General features: G+C 39.9%; 2 pseudogenes across 2 annotated transcripts; both read left to right on the top strand.

Moving 5' to 3' along the window:
• Positions 1–1,071: 1,071 nt before the first annotated feature.
• On the top strand, positions 1,072–1,362 carry LOC308632810 (ubiquitin-conjugating enzyme E2 variant 1-like; annotated as a pseudogene). Its single transcript has one exon. The product of its transcript is annotated as a ubiquitin-conjugating enzyme E2 variant 1-like (transcript).
• Positions 1,363–16,269: 14,907 nt separating this feature from the next.
• On the top strand, positions 16,270–17,410 carry LOC308632995 (endosome-associated-trafficking regulator 1-like; annotated as a pseudogene). Its single transcript has one exon. The product of its transcript is annotated as an endosome-associated-trafficking regulator 1-like (transcript).

Raw genomic sequence — 17,410 nt, 5'->3', positions numbered from 1 at the left:
TAAAACTAACAGCAGTGCTTTTGGCTATATGTGGTAGGAAATAACCTTTCCTTTGCTGAAATCATAAAATAATTGATCATTTGATGATGAGTAATAGTCTTTTCAAATAATGTTTTATTAACTCTGTTTCCAAAGTCATGTATCAAGACAAACCCTAATTTGTTTAATAGGCAGGAGAGCCATTGTTGTGGTAGAGGGAAGAGGTCATATCCCAAACACTGGGACACCAGGATAAAAGCTTAGCGGTCAGAGTTAGAGACCCTCACATGCAGAAGAGATGTTATTAGGGCTTGAGGAAAACCTTGGGAATCAATGGTCTGATAAAGGAGAAGTAAAATAAAAAAATAAAGAAGTGGCCAGGAATGAACCCTGAGGACACCAACAAAGAGAGAAATGCCAGCAGAGGAGATGGAAAAGGAGTGGTCAGGGACAAAACCAGAGAGGGTTACAAGGAGGAAGTGAGCAGGCATGTCAACTGAACTGAAAGGCCAAACAGGAAGTGAACAGTATAAAGGGACCATTACCCAAGCCTCTGGAGGTTGTTAGTCAACTTTCCATTTCTGGGACAATATACCTGAGAAAAAACAACTTAAAGGAGGAAAGATTTATTGTAGCCCATAGTTTCTGAGGTTTCTGTCCATGGTCAGCTAGCTCCATTACTACAGGCCGTGGTGAGGCAGAATATCAAGGTGGAGGAGGTATAGTGAAGCAGAGGGGCTCACTTCAGGGCAGCCAGAAATCATGGGGGTGGGGGTGGGAGGACAGGGGAGAAGATATAGTTTCTAAGTGCACATCCCCAAAGACCCACTCCCTTCTATAGGTCCTACCTCCTAGTTTTTACCACCTCCCAGTTGTCCTTACCGCTATGAATCCACTTCCCATGGACCCACCTCTGAACCCTGCAGTACTGAGCACAAAGAATTCAACACATGAGACCTTGGGGAACATTCCAGATCTAAACCATAACAGACATCAAGGGTGACCTCAGTGGGATCAGTTGCAGAGACATGGTGAGAGCTGAAGCCCCATAAAAAGAGGTAGTGGAGGGCCTTTGAGTGGCAGCAACACAAGATGGCAGCCATAATACGCTCAATTTATGAAACCCAAATATGTAGCTTTAAAATAAAATGTGAGCCTAAATACCCAGCAGCACCCCATTCTGTAAGATTTGTAACCAAAATTAAGAAGACAGAAGTCAATAGTTCTAATGGAATGGTGGACCCAAGAGCCATACGGGTGCTAGCAAAATGGCAGAATTGATACTGCATCAAAGTTGTTCTGCAAGAGCTGCAGCACTCAGTGATGTCTAAAGAAAATATGAAACTCCCCCAGCCTCCTGAAGGACAGCGTTACAGCAATTAATCAAAAAGAAAAACCACAAGCCCTACCCAACCATTCAATTTAAGCAGTCTTCATTTTCCACAGTAGTACATTTTCTAGATACGTCTCTTAGACCTCAAAGTACTGGCAAAGAAGCTTCCTTTCAAAGGCAATTTATCTTAACATACTGTAAGTGATACTAATTTTGGGTCCATTGTTCTATAACAAAAAGAAGAAGAAGAGGTAGAAGAAAAAATGAGAAAATGTGAACTATGCATATAGACAAATTTTTAAAAGTTTATTGCAGTGGTAGTTGAATGGGAATGTCAATTCAGGGTAGAAAGTTATTTTGGATCTGATTTTCAAGATGAGAGATTCTAGAGCATGTCAGTGTGCTGATGAGAATGTTCCAGAAGAGGAGAATTTGATACTGCCAAAGAGGGTTTAAGTCTAAGTGTGGAGCTTCTAAGCCAGTGAACAGAAAATGAAAGAGGAGCAGATATAATTTCTGAAACAGAAAGGAAACATGAAGCTCTAAATGTATAGATGTTTTGTAGATTTTATTGTGGAAAGGTAAGATAATTTTATGGAATTGCTTTTCCCCCTTCTAAAGAAAATGTGAGGCAAAAATTAATAGCTGAGAATGAAAGTTAGGGGGTGGTGATATTTATTAGGTCGGTGGTGGCGACTTGGTGGCGACTTAGAACAAAGCAGCCTGCAACGGAAAAGAACACCAATCAGAGGGCGGTGGAAACGCCTGTCAATCAGCCAGACCTCCTGACTAACGCCTGTCAATCAGCAGGACCCCCTGGCCAATCCTGGAGTTCAGCCAACTCCCCTGACCAACTCCAAGGGGACAAGGGACCCTAAAAACACCTTTTCCTGTCCCAAACCCTTCCCTTCCTGCTGTAAGCCCCATAAAAGTCCAGTCTGGTAGAGCTTCCACGCAGTTTCTCCTCAAACCCTTCTCCTGTCCCCTCTGTAGGTCTGATGGATTTCCGCCCCAGAGTGATACCCCAATAAAGCCTGTTCAGCGGCCCTTTTAAATCTGCCTCCTTTGGTCGCTGCCCGCCTGGCCTGATCTGACAATATTGATGGCTTATGGACAGAGGGGCAGGTGTGAGATGGCTTTTTTGGTAAGTGGCAGCACAAACACTTGAGGGTAGAATAGCAGCGGCAACAGGATGCCAAGTGTCCATGAGATGTACAGCCATGATTATAATGTGAGAGAAATCAGAACATTGCATGTTCTTCTCCGGCTGCCTTCAGCAGCTCTCCTGCAGGTGAAGACTTGTTGGGTGGGTAGTTGGATTTAGCCACTCTTGGAATTCAGTTAGATGATTATGATGGAGGAAGAGTGATTTGAGGTATCTAGTATGCATGACCACAGAATCCAGTCCTGATAAAGGCAAAAATGTAGATATGGGAGTGGTACAAAATTAAAAAAAAAAAAGATAAGGCCATTGAAACTGAAGTTGTAAAAAATATTTTTTAAATGGTTGGAGCACTGGTATTACAGCAAATAAGATTAAAGGTGTCAACAGTAATCAGAGCTTGGAATTGAAGTGGTACTTTGGAAGTCTTAATAATAATGTTGAGATTAAATTCCATAATGACCTTGGGAATGTATGGATCTCTGAAGTTTTCCTGATTTCCACTCCTAAACTTCATTCTTTGTCTTGTCTTAGGGCCATTATTGGTTCCTTCTGGTCATTCACGTCTCACGTTAAGTGGCTAAATCATCCTCTCCCTCAGCCCTGTAGTTCCTACCACTGTCTACAACATCACCTTTAATTTTTTTTCTCTCAAAATTCACCTTATATTATGTTCTTTATTTATTTGTCTCTTGTCTAAACCTCTTTAAGCATTTCTTATTTGCTGGGGAGAAATTTTCCCAGTTTTTATTTATCCAAAAATGTTTTTATTTTTCCTTAATTTTAAAATGATATTTTCAATGGATTTAAATTCCAAGTAGACTTGTAGACTTTTCTTTTGTAACTTCAACAATGTGTCATCATCCCATTGTTTCCTAGCTTCCAATAATTCTCATGACAAGTCAATAATCATTTTTATCATTGTTTTCCTGTATATAATGTGTCTTTTTCCTCCCCTCTGGATGAATTTTGAGCAGTATATCATTATGTCCCTAAATGTGTTTTTCTTTTATATCTATTCTGATAATTTTTGTTTTGTCATTTATTCATTAAAAGTTGGAATATTTTGACCAATACTTAAGTGTTTTTTTATACCTCCTTTTCTCTCTCTTTTTTTTTAAGACTCCAGTTATATATATGCTGCACCATTTGATGCTATCCTACAGGTCACTGAAATTTGTTCATTCCCCCCCCCCTGTTTTCTGTGCTTCTGAAACTCTTTCAATATTTTTACTGACATACCTTGAAGTATATTCACTTGTGTCCAATCTGTGTTGATCCCATTCAATAAATTTGTAATTTCAGATGTACTTTTCAGATCTAGAATTCCCATGTAATTCTTTCAATTTCACATTTTCACCTTGTCTACCATTATATTTACATGCTTATTTAACATATTTATCAGAATATTTTTTATAGTCCTTGTCTGCTAACTCCAAGATCTGATGGTCTCTCACCCCTTTCATATTGGTTGCTATTGATTGCCTCCCCAACCCCCATCCCTTGCTCCACTCTTGTCTCTGAATGACATTTCCCTATGTTATTCATTTGTATATAATTTTTAAAAATTGTATTTTGAACATTATGGATAATACATTTTAGAAACTCTCAATTCTGTTATCTTCCTGCGAAAATATCGCTTGCATTTTCTTCAATTAAGTTATTGATGAATCAAATATCTCTTGAAAAGGTTTTGTTATGTTTTATTTTTAAGTTTTGTTAGGGTCATCTATATAGGTTTTGCTATCAATCTTATGGTGGTTTTCCTTTTCTTTCTTTCTTTTAAAAAAATATTTTTAGTTGTAGATGGACACAATACCTTTATTTAATTTATTTATATGTGGTGCTGAGGATCGAACCCAGTGCCTCATATGTGCTAGGCAAGCACTGAGCCACAACCACAGCCCTATGGTGGTTTTCTTAATTCTGGAAAGTTTTTTTTATTCTAAGTCATAGTCTTTCTGTGGACTCAGTGAAAAACCTGAGATGTTTGCCGAGCCTATCTAATTCAGCAGGACATGAGATTCAAATTCTGTCTCCCTGGCAGTGGATATCTGTAGAAATCTCTCCTTGACTTTTTAAGTCTTCCTGCTGATGTTTATTCCCTGAGGATTCTCAGAATCTCATTCCATACAGTCACGTTTGAACATGTGCCAAAAATTTGAAGGGAGTCTGTAGATTTGGGGTTTCCCCTTCTATGACTCTCTTAATCAAACATAGGTTCTATGCTATCACCCAAACTCTTTCTTTGAAAATTCTTTGCCTTGGGTAAAGCATATGGAAGACTAGCTTTTCCAGAAGTTGAGTGCCATTGATCTTTTTCATGTGCCAGAAGAGGAGGATTTTGAGATGGCCTAATAATATTGTCAGGTAATAATCATCTTGATAACATACATGAAGTTTTGTCCCCTGGTTTGGACATGGAAAGTGAGGTTCTTTATAGAGGTTCATTGCTTTTCTTATTGCCTATGAGCCTTCAACAGCCACAGGTTCACCCAAGAAAACATTTGAAAGAACTGAGAAGTGCCCTAGGGTGTGGGATGGAGGGAAACTCCTAGTGCTTTACTGTTCAGAACTTGAATTCTAAGTCCAGCTAGCTACTTCCAGTAATTTTCCAGGTAGAAGAGGAATGTACATGGAAAGGAGAGGTATTTGGGTAGATATGTTGATTTTCACTAACTCTTGATGTTTGGGGCTATCATTTTACTTAGGCTTCTTCTTCCTTTTATTTTTCTTTCAGTTGTAGATGAACACAATGCCTTTATTTTATGTGGTGCTGAGGATGGAACCCAGTGCCTCACACATGATAGGCAAATGCTCTACCACTCAGCCCAAACCCCAGTTCTTACTTAGGCTTCTTATGTGCTTCTGTATATAGAGGCCACACTCTGTCTCTGAATATTACCTGTTGGCCAAAACCATTAACTTTTCAGAAGGTATTCTAATACTGCCACTATGAATGAAAGAGTAGGAACCCTACCGAACTTAAATATTTTTTTAAAAAAAATCCTCAAATGTTATTAAACAAAAATCATGCTATTAATTTCAGTTTCACAATAAGGTAAGGACACTGACCATTCAGTGAGGATCAGCCACCCACTTCCTAAGAATGAATTCTGTTTGAGCTTCTTAGATTTAGTGTGTGGCAACAGAGCCCTTTGATACCTACATCTATTAATCATACCTTCAGTCACAAGAATCACATGATCGAAATTCATTGCATATGGGCAAAGGGCATTTTTCTCAGTGAAATTCAAAAGCAGGTACTCCCTATGAAACAGTTATTTACTGAGATCCTTGAGCTATTAGTGTCAAGGTAAAATAGAGTGGTCAGCAGTTTATCTAGCGAATTTTTGATAAGTAAATTAAGCTATTTCCAGGCAGTAAAATATCTGTCCCTTTTAAAGGCAGATTTGTTTTTCCATTGTTGGGGTTTATCCCAGAATAGCCTGATGTTTAGTAACTGCAGGTTTTCAACACATGTGCTCATATAAAAATCTTCCAATTGCTATTATTTTGTGAGCTACTAACAGGATAATTTAATATAGAATATTTCTTTCTATCTCTAATCATTTATTTATTCAACATTTACCAAGTTCTGCCTATATTACAATCCAGGACCTGAGGAAAGATAGGGACTCAAGGAATTCACAGGTACTCAGAAATCCTTAGAGCAAGTGGCACACGCCTAATAGAATTGTCTTCAAGGTCCTGTGGAAACCCAAAGAGGAGATGACGTGTAGGTAGAGAGGGATGAGCAGGAGTGTTCCGGGATGAATCTTGGAAGAAGGACATTCTGTGAGGCGGGGGTGCACCTGTAGGCCACAGGCAGAACAGATGCTCCCCATGACTGTGCCAAGGGTACACGAGGATGGGGTGGGAAAAGTCTGGCTATGACACACCCAGAGGTTTGGATGTCCTTCTGCAAACAGTGGGAAGCACTAGAAGATCTTAAATGGGATTTAAGCAGAGTAATGCTTACAGATTCCTCTGGGAAGAGTAGGGAGAATGCACTAAAGGAAATAAGACTAAAGCAAGGAACAAATCAGGAATTTATACAATTTCCCACGGAAGAAATGATGGCAATATTATCTAGCCATTGAAAAGAAATAAAGAATTGGTCCATGCTACAACAGGGGTAAACCTCAAAAACGTTATGCTAAATGAAAGTCACAAGGGTCACATATTGTATGATTCCATTTGTATGAAACTTACAGAATTAGTAAATCTATAGAGACAGAAAGTTGATTGTAACCAGAAGGAACAGAAAAAGTGGAATGGCAAAAGGTGTGGGGTTTCTTTCTGGAGTGATTAACATGTTGATTCCGGGGGGGTAGATACACAACTCTGTGAACATAGTAAAAGCCATTGAGTTGCACACTTTAAAAAGGTAGATTTTATAGTATGTGAATTATACCACAATAAGGAGTATTTTTTTTTTTTTAAGAAAAAGGAGAATGATGAAGGCAGATCAAGAGATGCACCAATGCTCTGATTCCAACCTGGCCATCTGTGTGGATGGGGCTACCACAAATCAGGACAGGGAGTTAGAAGGATTACAAGCTTCTTTCTGCGTGTTTGGTTTGAGACGTCTACAAAGTTGTATTAGTCGCCTCAGACTGCCATAACAAAAGGTCATCAATTAGATGACTTAAACTACAATTTTTTTTCTTATGATTCTAGAGACTCTAAAGTTTAAGGTCAAGGAACCTGAAGATTTGGTTCTTGGGAAGGGTCCTCTTCATGGTTTACAGATGGTTGCCTTCTCTCTGTTCTCACATGGGAGAGAGAGAGAGAGAGAGAGAGAGAGAGAGAGAGAGTTGGTTCTGGCCTTTCTTCCTGTATATAAGGACACTAATCCCATCATGAGGACCCCACCCTTGTGACCTCATCTAAACCTATTTGCCTCACACAAAGGCCCATCTTTGAATGCCTAGTCCCACTGGGGACTAGGATTTCAACATATTGATTGTGGGGTAACAAAAATATTCAGTCCTTAACAGCAGTATCACGGTGACTATAAATAATAGCTAAGGGAACTTATAAGAGAGTCTAGAGATAAGAATTTGAAAGAGCTCATCATACACTTGGTATTAAAACTATGAATGTGAATAAAACAAACTAAGGAGGAAGATGGAGGAGAAGCAACAGTTGGGGCTAGACACTAGAAAGGTCAGAACCTCAGGAGCAGACAGAAGAGCCCCCTGAGGAGGGTGGAAGGAAGCTGTCAGAAAGCAGAGATCAATAGAGAGCATAACCCACCGCCCCCCCAGTCTAGCCAGGTCACGGGACTGATTTGAAGTCACTGAGAACACAATTTTGCTAAATCAGGGAATTTGGTGTTCAAGTGGGCCAATCCTGGACTGTGCACAGTGACAGGACCCTCTAGCTGGACACCGAGCCCTGGTTTGGGGGCTTTGAAGCAATGCAGAGGACTCCGACTCACCTGCCCCGCAGCTGGGAACTTCACTTTATTCCAAGTGCCATTTCATTTTGCAAATGAAGTGTTTATGTTCAGCTTTCATCAGAATTAGGGTTCATTTAGTTCAAGTGCTTTGTAATTAATCTCTTATGTTAATTAATCGTTTTATACATTAATACATCCCACAAACGTGAAAGCAAAATATTTTTCTTACTAATAAATCAAATTAAGCTTCTTCAAACAAAGGGCAGGATGGAAGGAAAATACCAAGAGGGATCAGGCCACAGAAGACTGATCTTTGCTGAAAAACTCTCAAGTCTGCTTTCAAATTTGAACCTGGAAAAGCAAGCTCACCCAGGCCATATCTTTGCCCACTCTGCTTAGTTAGCAAGGAATCCTCTCTAAATTAGCTGTGGTTCACAAGAAGGAAGGAAGGAAGGAAGGAAGGAAGGAAGGAAGGAAGGAAGGAAGGGAGGGAGGGAGGGAGGGAGGGAGGGAGGAGGGGAGGGGAGGGGAGGGGAGGGGAAGAGAGGAGAAGATTTTTCAATATTCTTTTTTTTTTTAACTAGTCTAGATTTCTTTATTGGAATTTTAAATGTGGAATTATGGACTAACAGCAAATACTGCAAAAGCACATTTTGTGGCTCATGTCATTTATTCTTACCTCTCAAATAATAGACAAGCCTTATACTTTTATCCTGCTTTATGGTTTTAAAATCCCTTTCATGTATTTCACCTGTGCTAATCCTTTTGATGACTAAGGGTGTCTACAGCAGTCAGGGGCTGCCGTTTGCATTCCAAACCTTGACTTTGTTTTCCTGGTTGCTGTCACTGGGCATGCCACTTTGTCCCTCTGCCTGCCTTTTCTCACTTCTAATATGATTGCTACTCACTGGAGATGCTTAAGGATGAAATGAATTCATATAGACAAAAAGCTTAGAACTGTACCTGGCAAAATAGCAAATACTATTAAGACTGCAGTTCTCATTATTTCGTTATTTCTGAGACTAGAGGCACAAAAAGGCAAAGCTGCTCAAGCTGTAGCAGAACTTGGATTTCTCTCTGGTCCATTAGTAGCTCAATGCTTTCCACTGTGCCAATAATTGCCGGGGCTGTGGCACACAACCCAGCACTCTGGTCAGTGTACCAGGGAGAACTCCAGGTGGTGATAAACCGGTGGGGTGCTACATGACCAGGTTGCTGGAAAAGCCCCTCCCATGCCCCTAGCCTGGATAAGAGACAAGCCTGGGGGCTGTGGGTTAGAGTCACTCTTGGCTGGGTACCTCCAGCTCAGGGATGCAGCACAAACTAGGCTGTTCATAGTGCTATGCTTAGGCGCAGCTTAACCTGTCTCTGGTTTTCCTTCTAAAATAGTGCTGTGGTCTGAATGTGTCTCCCCCAAAGCTCACATTAGAAACCTAAGCCCTGATGCCATGTGTGTGTGAAGAGGTGGAATCTTTGAGAGGTGATGAGGCCACAGGGGCTCCGCCCTCATGAATGGATTCACACTGATTATAAAAGGGCTAAAAGTTGCAAGCTCATTCTCTTGCTTTCTCTGACCCTTGCTACCTCCCACCTTCAGCCACAGCATGACCTCAAATGCTGCCACCTTGATCTTGGACTTCCAGCCTAAGTTTCTTTTCTTTATCAGTTACCCAGTCTGTGGCAACACAAAGAAGACCAAAACAGATTCAAACACAAAGAAGACCAAAACAGATTTTTTTTTTTTTTTTTTTTTTTTTTTGCAGGCGGTGGGGGCGGGGTCCCCTGGTACAGCTTGCTTTTTAGACTGCTTTTTGAAAACGTTGCAATTTCTGCTGCTTGCTATAGTACATGAGGATGCCAGACTTCCCTTCCTGGTATTGAATGTTTTTTTAAAAAACATCAGAGTTAAATACACAGGCTGAAAATGGTGTTTCGATATATTTTTAATTTGTATGATTTTTAAATGATTCTTTCCATGCTTATTGCCCATTTACTGTAGGTGTGTGCATGTATACACACATATGTGTATCGTTTGTTCCATTGGCCTAGTTTTTCTATTTGGCAGTTCTTTTGAGGTTTTCCTGGTGATTTTAAGTATTCAGATAATTTAAGGATATTATCCCTTTATCACATTTATTACAACTATGTTCTCCCGTTTGGCCATTTGCCCTTTAATTTCTTAACAGTATATGTGTTTTGTTTTTGAACTGTGTTACAGTTTCTTTTGTGATTTCTTCCAGGCAACTTCAGTCACATCCCCGCTCCAACATCGTCCTGCTGATGGGACTCTGAAGGCCCCTCCCACAGTGTCACCACCTCTGCCTCCATCTCCACCCAGATTCAGGTGTCACTGGCATGTCCAAATGGTAATTTGCCTTTCTTTTCTTCTTTTCTTTCCTTTCTCTCTGTCACCCACCCCCATCTCTTTCTTTTTGACATTAAGACTAAAACATTACAACAGATATGTGTGACTCAGGCTTTGTGCAGACCTTTAAATCTCTTCTATAAAGGGGCCCAGGTCATTTTCAGTATCACTTAGAAGGCATCCAAATCCTTCTCTTATGCATGTGGTGGGGAAGTTATTTACCTCCAGACGTGTCACATGGTACTGCTCCCATCGAGGTCTGGCTTCCATTTGCTTCTCAGTTACATGGGTTTACAAGCCAGAAGAGTTGGCCATGGGAATTTAAAATTGGTAGGACTGGGACTGGGGTTGTGGCTCAGTGGTACAGCAATTGCCTGGCATGTGTGAGGCACTGGGTTTGATCCTCAGCACCACATAAAACTAAATAAATAATAAAAATAAAGGTATTGTGTTTGTTTACAACTAAAAAAAAATCTGTAGTACTGCAAATAGGTGCAACCACTCTGGAAAGCAGTATGAAAGTTCCTCAGAAAACTTGGAATGGAACCACCATTGGACCCAGTTATCCCACTCCTTGGTATAGTATGTGGAAAGAAAAAAAGGAAGGAAGGAAGGGAGGGAGGGAGGGAGCAAGGGAAGGAGGGAAAGAAACTTAAAATCAGCATACTATGGTGACTTGGCTACATCAATGCTTATAGCAGCTCAGTTCACAATAGCTAAGCTACGGGACCAATCTAGGCACCCTTTAATAAATATATATATATCACATTTATATATCACATTTTCTGTTTTATATATATATATATATATATATATATATATATATATATATATACACACACACACACAATGAAATGTACTTGACTATAAAGAAGAATGAAATTATGGCATTTTCCAGTAATGGATGGAGCTGGCAACCATCATGCTAAGTAAATAAACTAATCCCTAAAATACCCAATGGCCAAATGTCCTCTCTGGTATGCAAATGCTAACACACAATAATGAGGGGAGTGGAGAATAGAAGTATTTTGGATTAGACAAAGGGGAATGAAGGGAAGGGTGGAGGGATGGGAATAAGAAAGACAGTAGGATGAATCTGACATAACTTTTCTTTGTTCATAGATGAATACACAACCAGTGTAACTTCACATTGTGTACAACCGCAAGAAGGAGAATACTCCATGGATGTATGAGATGTCAAAATACATTCTACTGTTGTGTATAACTAAAAAGAGAAAATAAAAAAAATTTTAAAAAGAAAAAAGATGAAGTTATGTAAAAGTATGTTCTTAGTAGTTATTAAAACATAAATCATTTTAAAAAGAAAGCTTTAAATTTTACTATGTATTTCTTCTCTACATCAGCAATACGTATTTTTTTAAAAAATTTAATTCCTGAATAACCTGATCTTATCCACAAAATAACATATGATAATTACAATTAACAATTTGCAAAGCAATTAGCAGAGCATAGGGTGTTTTGTTTTTATCAATATCTCATTTGATATTCAAAAGATTTAGGCAAATTTTTTTTTCACTTTACAAATGAAGAAACTGTTCAAGAACAAAAAACACAAATAGAAGTCTTCTTTCTTACACAGACCTATTGTTTTCTATTTCTAATCCATTTTCCCTTCATGACACCATCTTTTTTCTTTTAAAGTTTATATATATACTTTCTAAATATCATTCTTTTTTTTAAGAGAGAGAGAAATTTTTTAAATATTCTTTTTTTTTTTTTTTTAGTTTTTGGCGGACACAACATCTTTGTTTGTATGTGGTGCTGAGGATCGAACCTTTGATCAGAAACCTAAGCGCTTTAAAGAAAGTGGAGGTGCTGGGGATTGAACCCAGGACCTCGTGCATGCTAAGCACGCGCTCTACCACTGAGCTACACCCCCAGCTGGCCTAAATATCATTCTTTATAAGTAGAATCTGAGATCCCTGGATGAAAGCTAATTTTAGGACTAAGGATGGGAAATGCCTGGAACATTTTGGAGTTAGTAAGAAAGTGTTCAAAAATGATGGTTATAGGTTAAAAGGACAAGGAGCTAACCTGAAGGAGCTATTAATAGCCAACCTGGGACAATCTGAACAAAAAGAAAATAATAATATTAGTGAATTAAAACACATATCATAAAATAATAATTTATTATTATTTTGATATAAATAAATAACCAAATAATTGGGATAATTTATTCATATCAGCTCTTCCTTATGAAGGAATTCCAACTGGCAAATGAGGGAATGTAAGAAGTAAAAGAAGAAAGAGTGATGAAAATTAAAAACTACTACTTAGTAAATAATAATTTGCAGTCCCACCAATAGTGCATAAGTGTTCCCTTCTCCCCACATCCCCATCAGCATTTATTATTATTTGTATTCTTTTTTTGGAGGGGGGGTGCTGGGGATTGAACTCAGGGCCTTGTACATTCGAGGCAAGCACTCTACCCACAGAGCTATATCCCCATCCTATTATTTGTATTCTTGATTATTTGCATTCTATTAGGAGTGAGATGAACTCTCAGTGTAGTTTTGATGTACATTTCCCTGATTGCTAAAGAGATTGAACTTTTTTTTCATATATTTGTTGGCCATTTGCCTTTCTTCTTTTGAGAAGTATTTACTTAGGTAAATATCTATCAATTCTTATTTTTTTGAATGTTTTTTTTTATCAACAAGAAGAAATGTAAATTCAGAAAGAAGGTATAGGAAAAAAAAAAGACACAATGACAAACCTGGACCTGATAAAATATGCTCGTATATTAAATCTAAGAATCTTTTTGAAAAAGAATTATAACACTTTAGTTTGTATTGCAAAAGGGTAATATTAAAAATTATTAACAAAAACTATGGGACATGAGATCAGAGTTAAAGAGGCCTAGGAGTCTCAACAGGTTAAGAGGAGAGTACAAGTAAAAAATAACTTAAAATTTTTATAGCTGCCCATGAAAGGACAACACTAAAAGTTGAGAAGCATAATATGTAAATTCTGAAAATAACAGAGAGGGAGGAAGGAACATAGAAAAGGTGGTTATTCTACCAGAAGATAGAAAAATAAACAAACAAAGGAGAACTGGAGGCCATCCTGCAGATTGTAAATAAAAACAAGTAATGAACTTAAAAAAAAACAGCAATGTCCGTAATCCTAATAAATATAAATAAATTAAACAATAAAATGGAGAGATTCATGAATTAGAATTTTTTTAAAAAATTCAGTTGAATGTAATTTCAAGATTCACAATAAACATAAGGACAAAGGAAAGGCTGACTGTTAAGGCCCTGTGTGTTAGACTGGATTACTACTGGTCTCGGTTTTTCATTCCCCTCTCATCCGCACTCTTGTCATAGCCTTTTCCTGAGTAGTCTAGATTCTTGCTCCTTGACTTTGGACTTAGTCATAGAATTTCCTTTGGCCAGAAATGACAGTGTGCCAGTTCTTAGCATCCCCACGTGTTTTGCATTGTCCTCTTGCTGCTTTGCCTTGGCCATGAGCACTTCTCTTATAAAGTTGCTGTCCCAGTAGCACCCACACCAGAATAAACCCTTGTAGGAGAGATTCCCCCACCAACCCACAGGTCCTCAGCAAGAAGCACAGTTTCCCAGCCCAGCCCAGCTTAGATCAGCAGAGCCCAGCTGATCAGTGTTCTGTGAACCAATCTTTTATTTTAGTCTCCATGTGCTTACTTGGCATAATAGGGAGATATAAGGCCTATAATCTCCTGCCTACCATTTTGAACCCTGGTTTTGTACAAGGTGCTTTTGTATTTTGCGTACCCTGCCAGCTCAGCAGCCCTCAGGAATGCTACAATCTGCAGGATGGCCTCCAGTTCTCCATATCCTCCTTTAGGTCTTAATCCCTTTTATGCTATTTAAATCGCAGTGACTTATCTGCATTTATTTTTTGTCATATTGGCCTAGAATGTTGTGGTTGCTGTCCAATACTTGATACAGTGGTTCTGGCTCATTGGTTGCAGGGAAGCATTTGGGAGTAGTAATCTTTTCAACTTTTAAAAAATAACATAAGGAAGAAATACACCATCTCCTTTCCTCTGCTGAGTTTACCTTTAGCTCCTAATATGAGTGGCTCCTATTTATTATTTAATCAAAATTGTACCTCTTTTTCTTTTTTTGGCATGCTAGAGATTGAACCCAGGATGCTTTATCACTGAGGTTCATCCCCAGTCCTTTTTATTTTTCATTCTGAGATAGGGTCTCACTAAATGGCTGAGGCTGGCCCTAAACTTGCCATCCTCTTGCCTGAGCCTCCTCAGTCAGTGGGATTACAGGCATGCACCACTGTGCCTGGTGCCTCTGATGTATTCTTAACAACATCTTCCTTGTAGTTTTGAGAGCTTTTTTTGGACACCTATCCTCCACCTATTTATAAGTTGTCCATGGTCCCCATTTAGCTCCTTTAATTTTTGGAAAGCTATGTTTTTCTTGTAATAACCTCTTTGCTTCTGATAGATAATAGTGATGTAAATTTAACAAAGTCTAATTAGACTGGTGGATTTTCCATTCACATTGACACCACACAAAATTTGTACTTACCAGCCATGTTCAGCAGTGTCCAGGAAACTGGAAAAAAAAATCTGAGCATTTGCAGAAAGCTACTTATCAAAGCACAGGGGGAAAGAGTCTCAAAACTCTTGAAGGCAAATCATAGTTCTATGAAAAATTGATGTAGCATCAAACAATATAGCCTGAGACATTTCAGTGAACTCATGTTATGAAGGTGTAATTCTTGTGTTTTATACCTGCACACAATAAAAGTATCAGGATTGTATGAAAAGCCTGCCTCATTACTTAGACTCTTAAATTGCCAGCCTGCATTTTTAAAAGTCACATAAAAGGATGGATTTGTGATAGAAGGAATGCATTGATTTCCTCACATTCTGTCTCTGAAATGGAAAAAAAAAATGAGGCAGTATTTGAAAGAACCATCAGGTTCAATGTTTATGACAATAATAAAAACTTTTTAATACCGAATGTTCTAAAAGATTTGAATTTTTGTACCAGATACAATATAAGACTGGGACAATAAGTTTATGAAGTGACACACAGTTGTTTGGGAAATAATGAATGCTTCCAAGAAACTCTGGATGATTTATAAGCAAAATAGACTCTCACGTAGCAATAACAGGAAAAAGAGAATATCACAATCACGATATTTATTCTCAACTAGAGGTAATCTACTTCAGTTTAGGCCAAGTAGCAAGCTCAAGGCCACTCACCAGGAAGTTGCGATCTTGTTTTACTCTAAAAAGTTAGAAGAAGCCAGCAGCATGGTTGATTTTGTCATGGGTGTTGTTGCTGCTGCCAGATGGCCAGGTGTGGAGGGCTCACTCCATTCCTGACACCCTCGTCTCTGCTTCACAGGAGACTCCAGGACTTTGGTTTGAATGTTTTCAATTCTACTGATCCCATGTCTCCATTCCCTCTCCCGTTTCTTGTAGACAGCCATTCTAATGTACTTTTGATCGCGTGTGTGTGTGTGTGTGTGTGTGTGTGTGTAGTGAATATATGCCTGTTATGTGTGGTTCCAAGAACTAAGATGCATCTGTGAATAAAACAGATAAAAACCCCTGCCTTCCTGAGCCTGTATTTATTCTAGTGATGCTTAATTAAAAAAAAAAAACAGTAGGAAATATCATTAGAGGTTCAATGAAGAAGAAAAATTAAAGAGAGAAGAGGATATTCTTGGGATTGCAGTGCCATTTTTAAACAGGGATGTCAGGAAAGGTCTCACTCAAGAGGTGACGTTTGGGCAAAGATTGGAAGAAGTCCAGTGCGAGATCCATGCAGGTGTCCCAAAGACCTCAGCACGGCACTGCCGCAGCTCTCAGCCTTGGTTTCTAACTGCAGTGTGGTTTCATTCTGTGCTTCTCCCATACTTGACACGTGAGTTCTCTGGAGAAGGCCCCATGTGAGCAGCTCACTGATGAATACACTCCAGAAAGACTGTTTTATGGGTGTTAATATAATTCAACCCAGCCGGCGGTGAGGCAGAAGCGGCGGCCAGAGAATGGGAGCGGAGGCTGCGACGCGGCGGCGGGCCGTAGGGGCCACGGCCGGGCTAGGCCGCCGCAGCGATGTCGGGCTACGCGCGCCGCCCGGGTGCGCCCCCGCTGTCCAGGGCCCGGAGCCTCGTCGTTCCCCACGATGACAAACTGGAAGACCTTGAAGAGGCAAATCCATTCTCCTTTAAAGAGTTTCTGAAAACCAAGAACCTTGGTCTGACGAAAGATGACACGACCAATAGCAGAATTTATCCAAAGGAAGCCTCGAGGCACTCATTGGGACTGGACCACAGCTCTCCCCCCCCCCCAGACTGTGGGGTATGGCCTGGAATATCAGCAGCCATTTTTTGAAGGCCCCACAGGGGCTGGCGACATCGTGGGTGAGGAGGAGGAAGATGAAGACAGTGGGTGGAATGGGGCCTATTTACCATCTGCTGTGGAAAAGACTCACTCCTCCAGGGCCACGGCCAGCTCATCACCCTGTGGCACGTACCTTTCCTTTTTTTCCACCCCGTCGGAGCCCGCCCCTGGACACTGAGTGACACAGATTCACGCATCTCTCTGGCATCTGGAGCAGGGAGTCCTAGTGCAGAGTTTACAACTCACCGGGAGTCTCTGGGAGACAGACACCTGCGGACGCTGCAGATAAGCTATGAAGCACTGAAAGATGAAAATTCTAAGCTAAGAAGAAAGCTGAATGAGGTTCAGAGCTTCTCTGAAACTCAAACAGAAATGGTAAGGACGCTTGAGCGGAAGCTAGAAGCCAAGATGATCAAGGAAGAGATGACCGCCATGACCTGGAGTCAGTGGTCCAGCAGGTGGAGCAGAACCTGGAGCTGATCGTCTGTAAAGGGCAGAAAATCACATCATAAAGCTAAAACAGGAAATAAACTTGCTCCAGGCCCAGGTCTCCAACTTCAAGCGCGAGAATGAAGCCCTGAGGTCAGGCCAGGGTGCCAGCCTGACGGTGGTAAAGCAAAACACTGACGTGGCCTTACAGAATCTCCGTGTTGTCATGAACAGTGCACATGCCTCCATAAAGCAGCTGGTTTCTGGAGCTGAAACGTTGAATTTTGTGGCTGAAATCCTTAAAATCTATAGACAGAATTTCCGAAATTAAACATGAGGAGGAGAAGTCTTAA

The sequence above is a fragment of the Spermophilus citellus genome (assembly GCF_964194105.1).
Source record: "Spermophilus citellus genome assembly, chromosome: 13".
NCBI classification, from domain to species: domain Eukaryota; kingdom Metazoa; phylum Chordata; class Mammalia; order Rodentia; family Sciuridae; genus Spermophilus; species Spermophilus citellus.
Note: the sequence above shows the minus strand (reverse complement) of the source record. Positions and strands in the feature narration are given on the sequence as shown.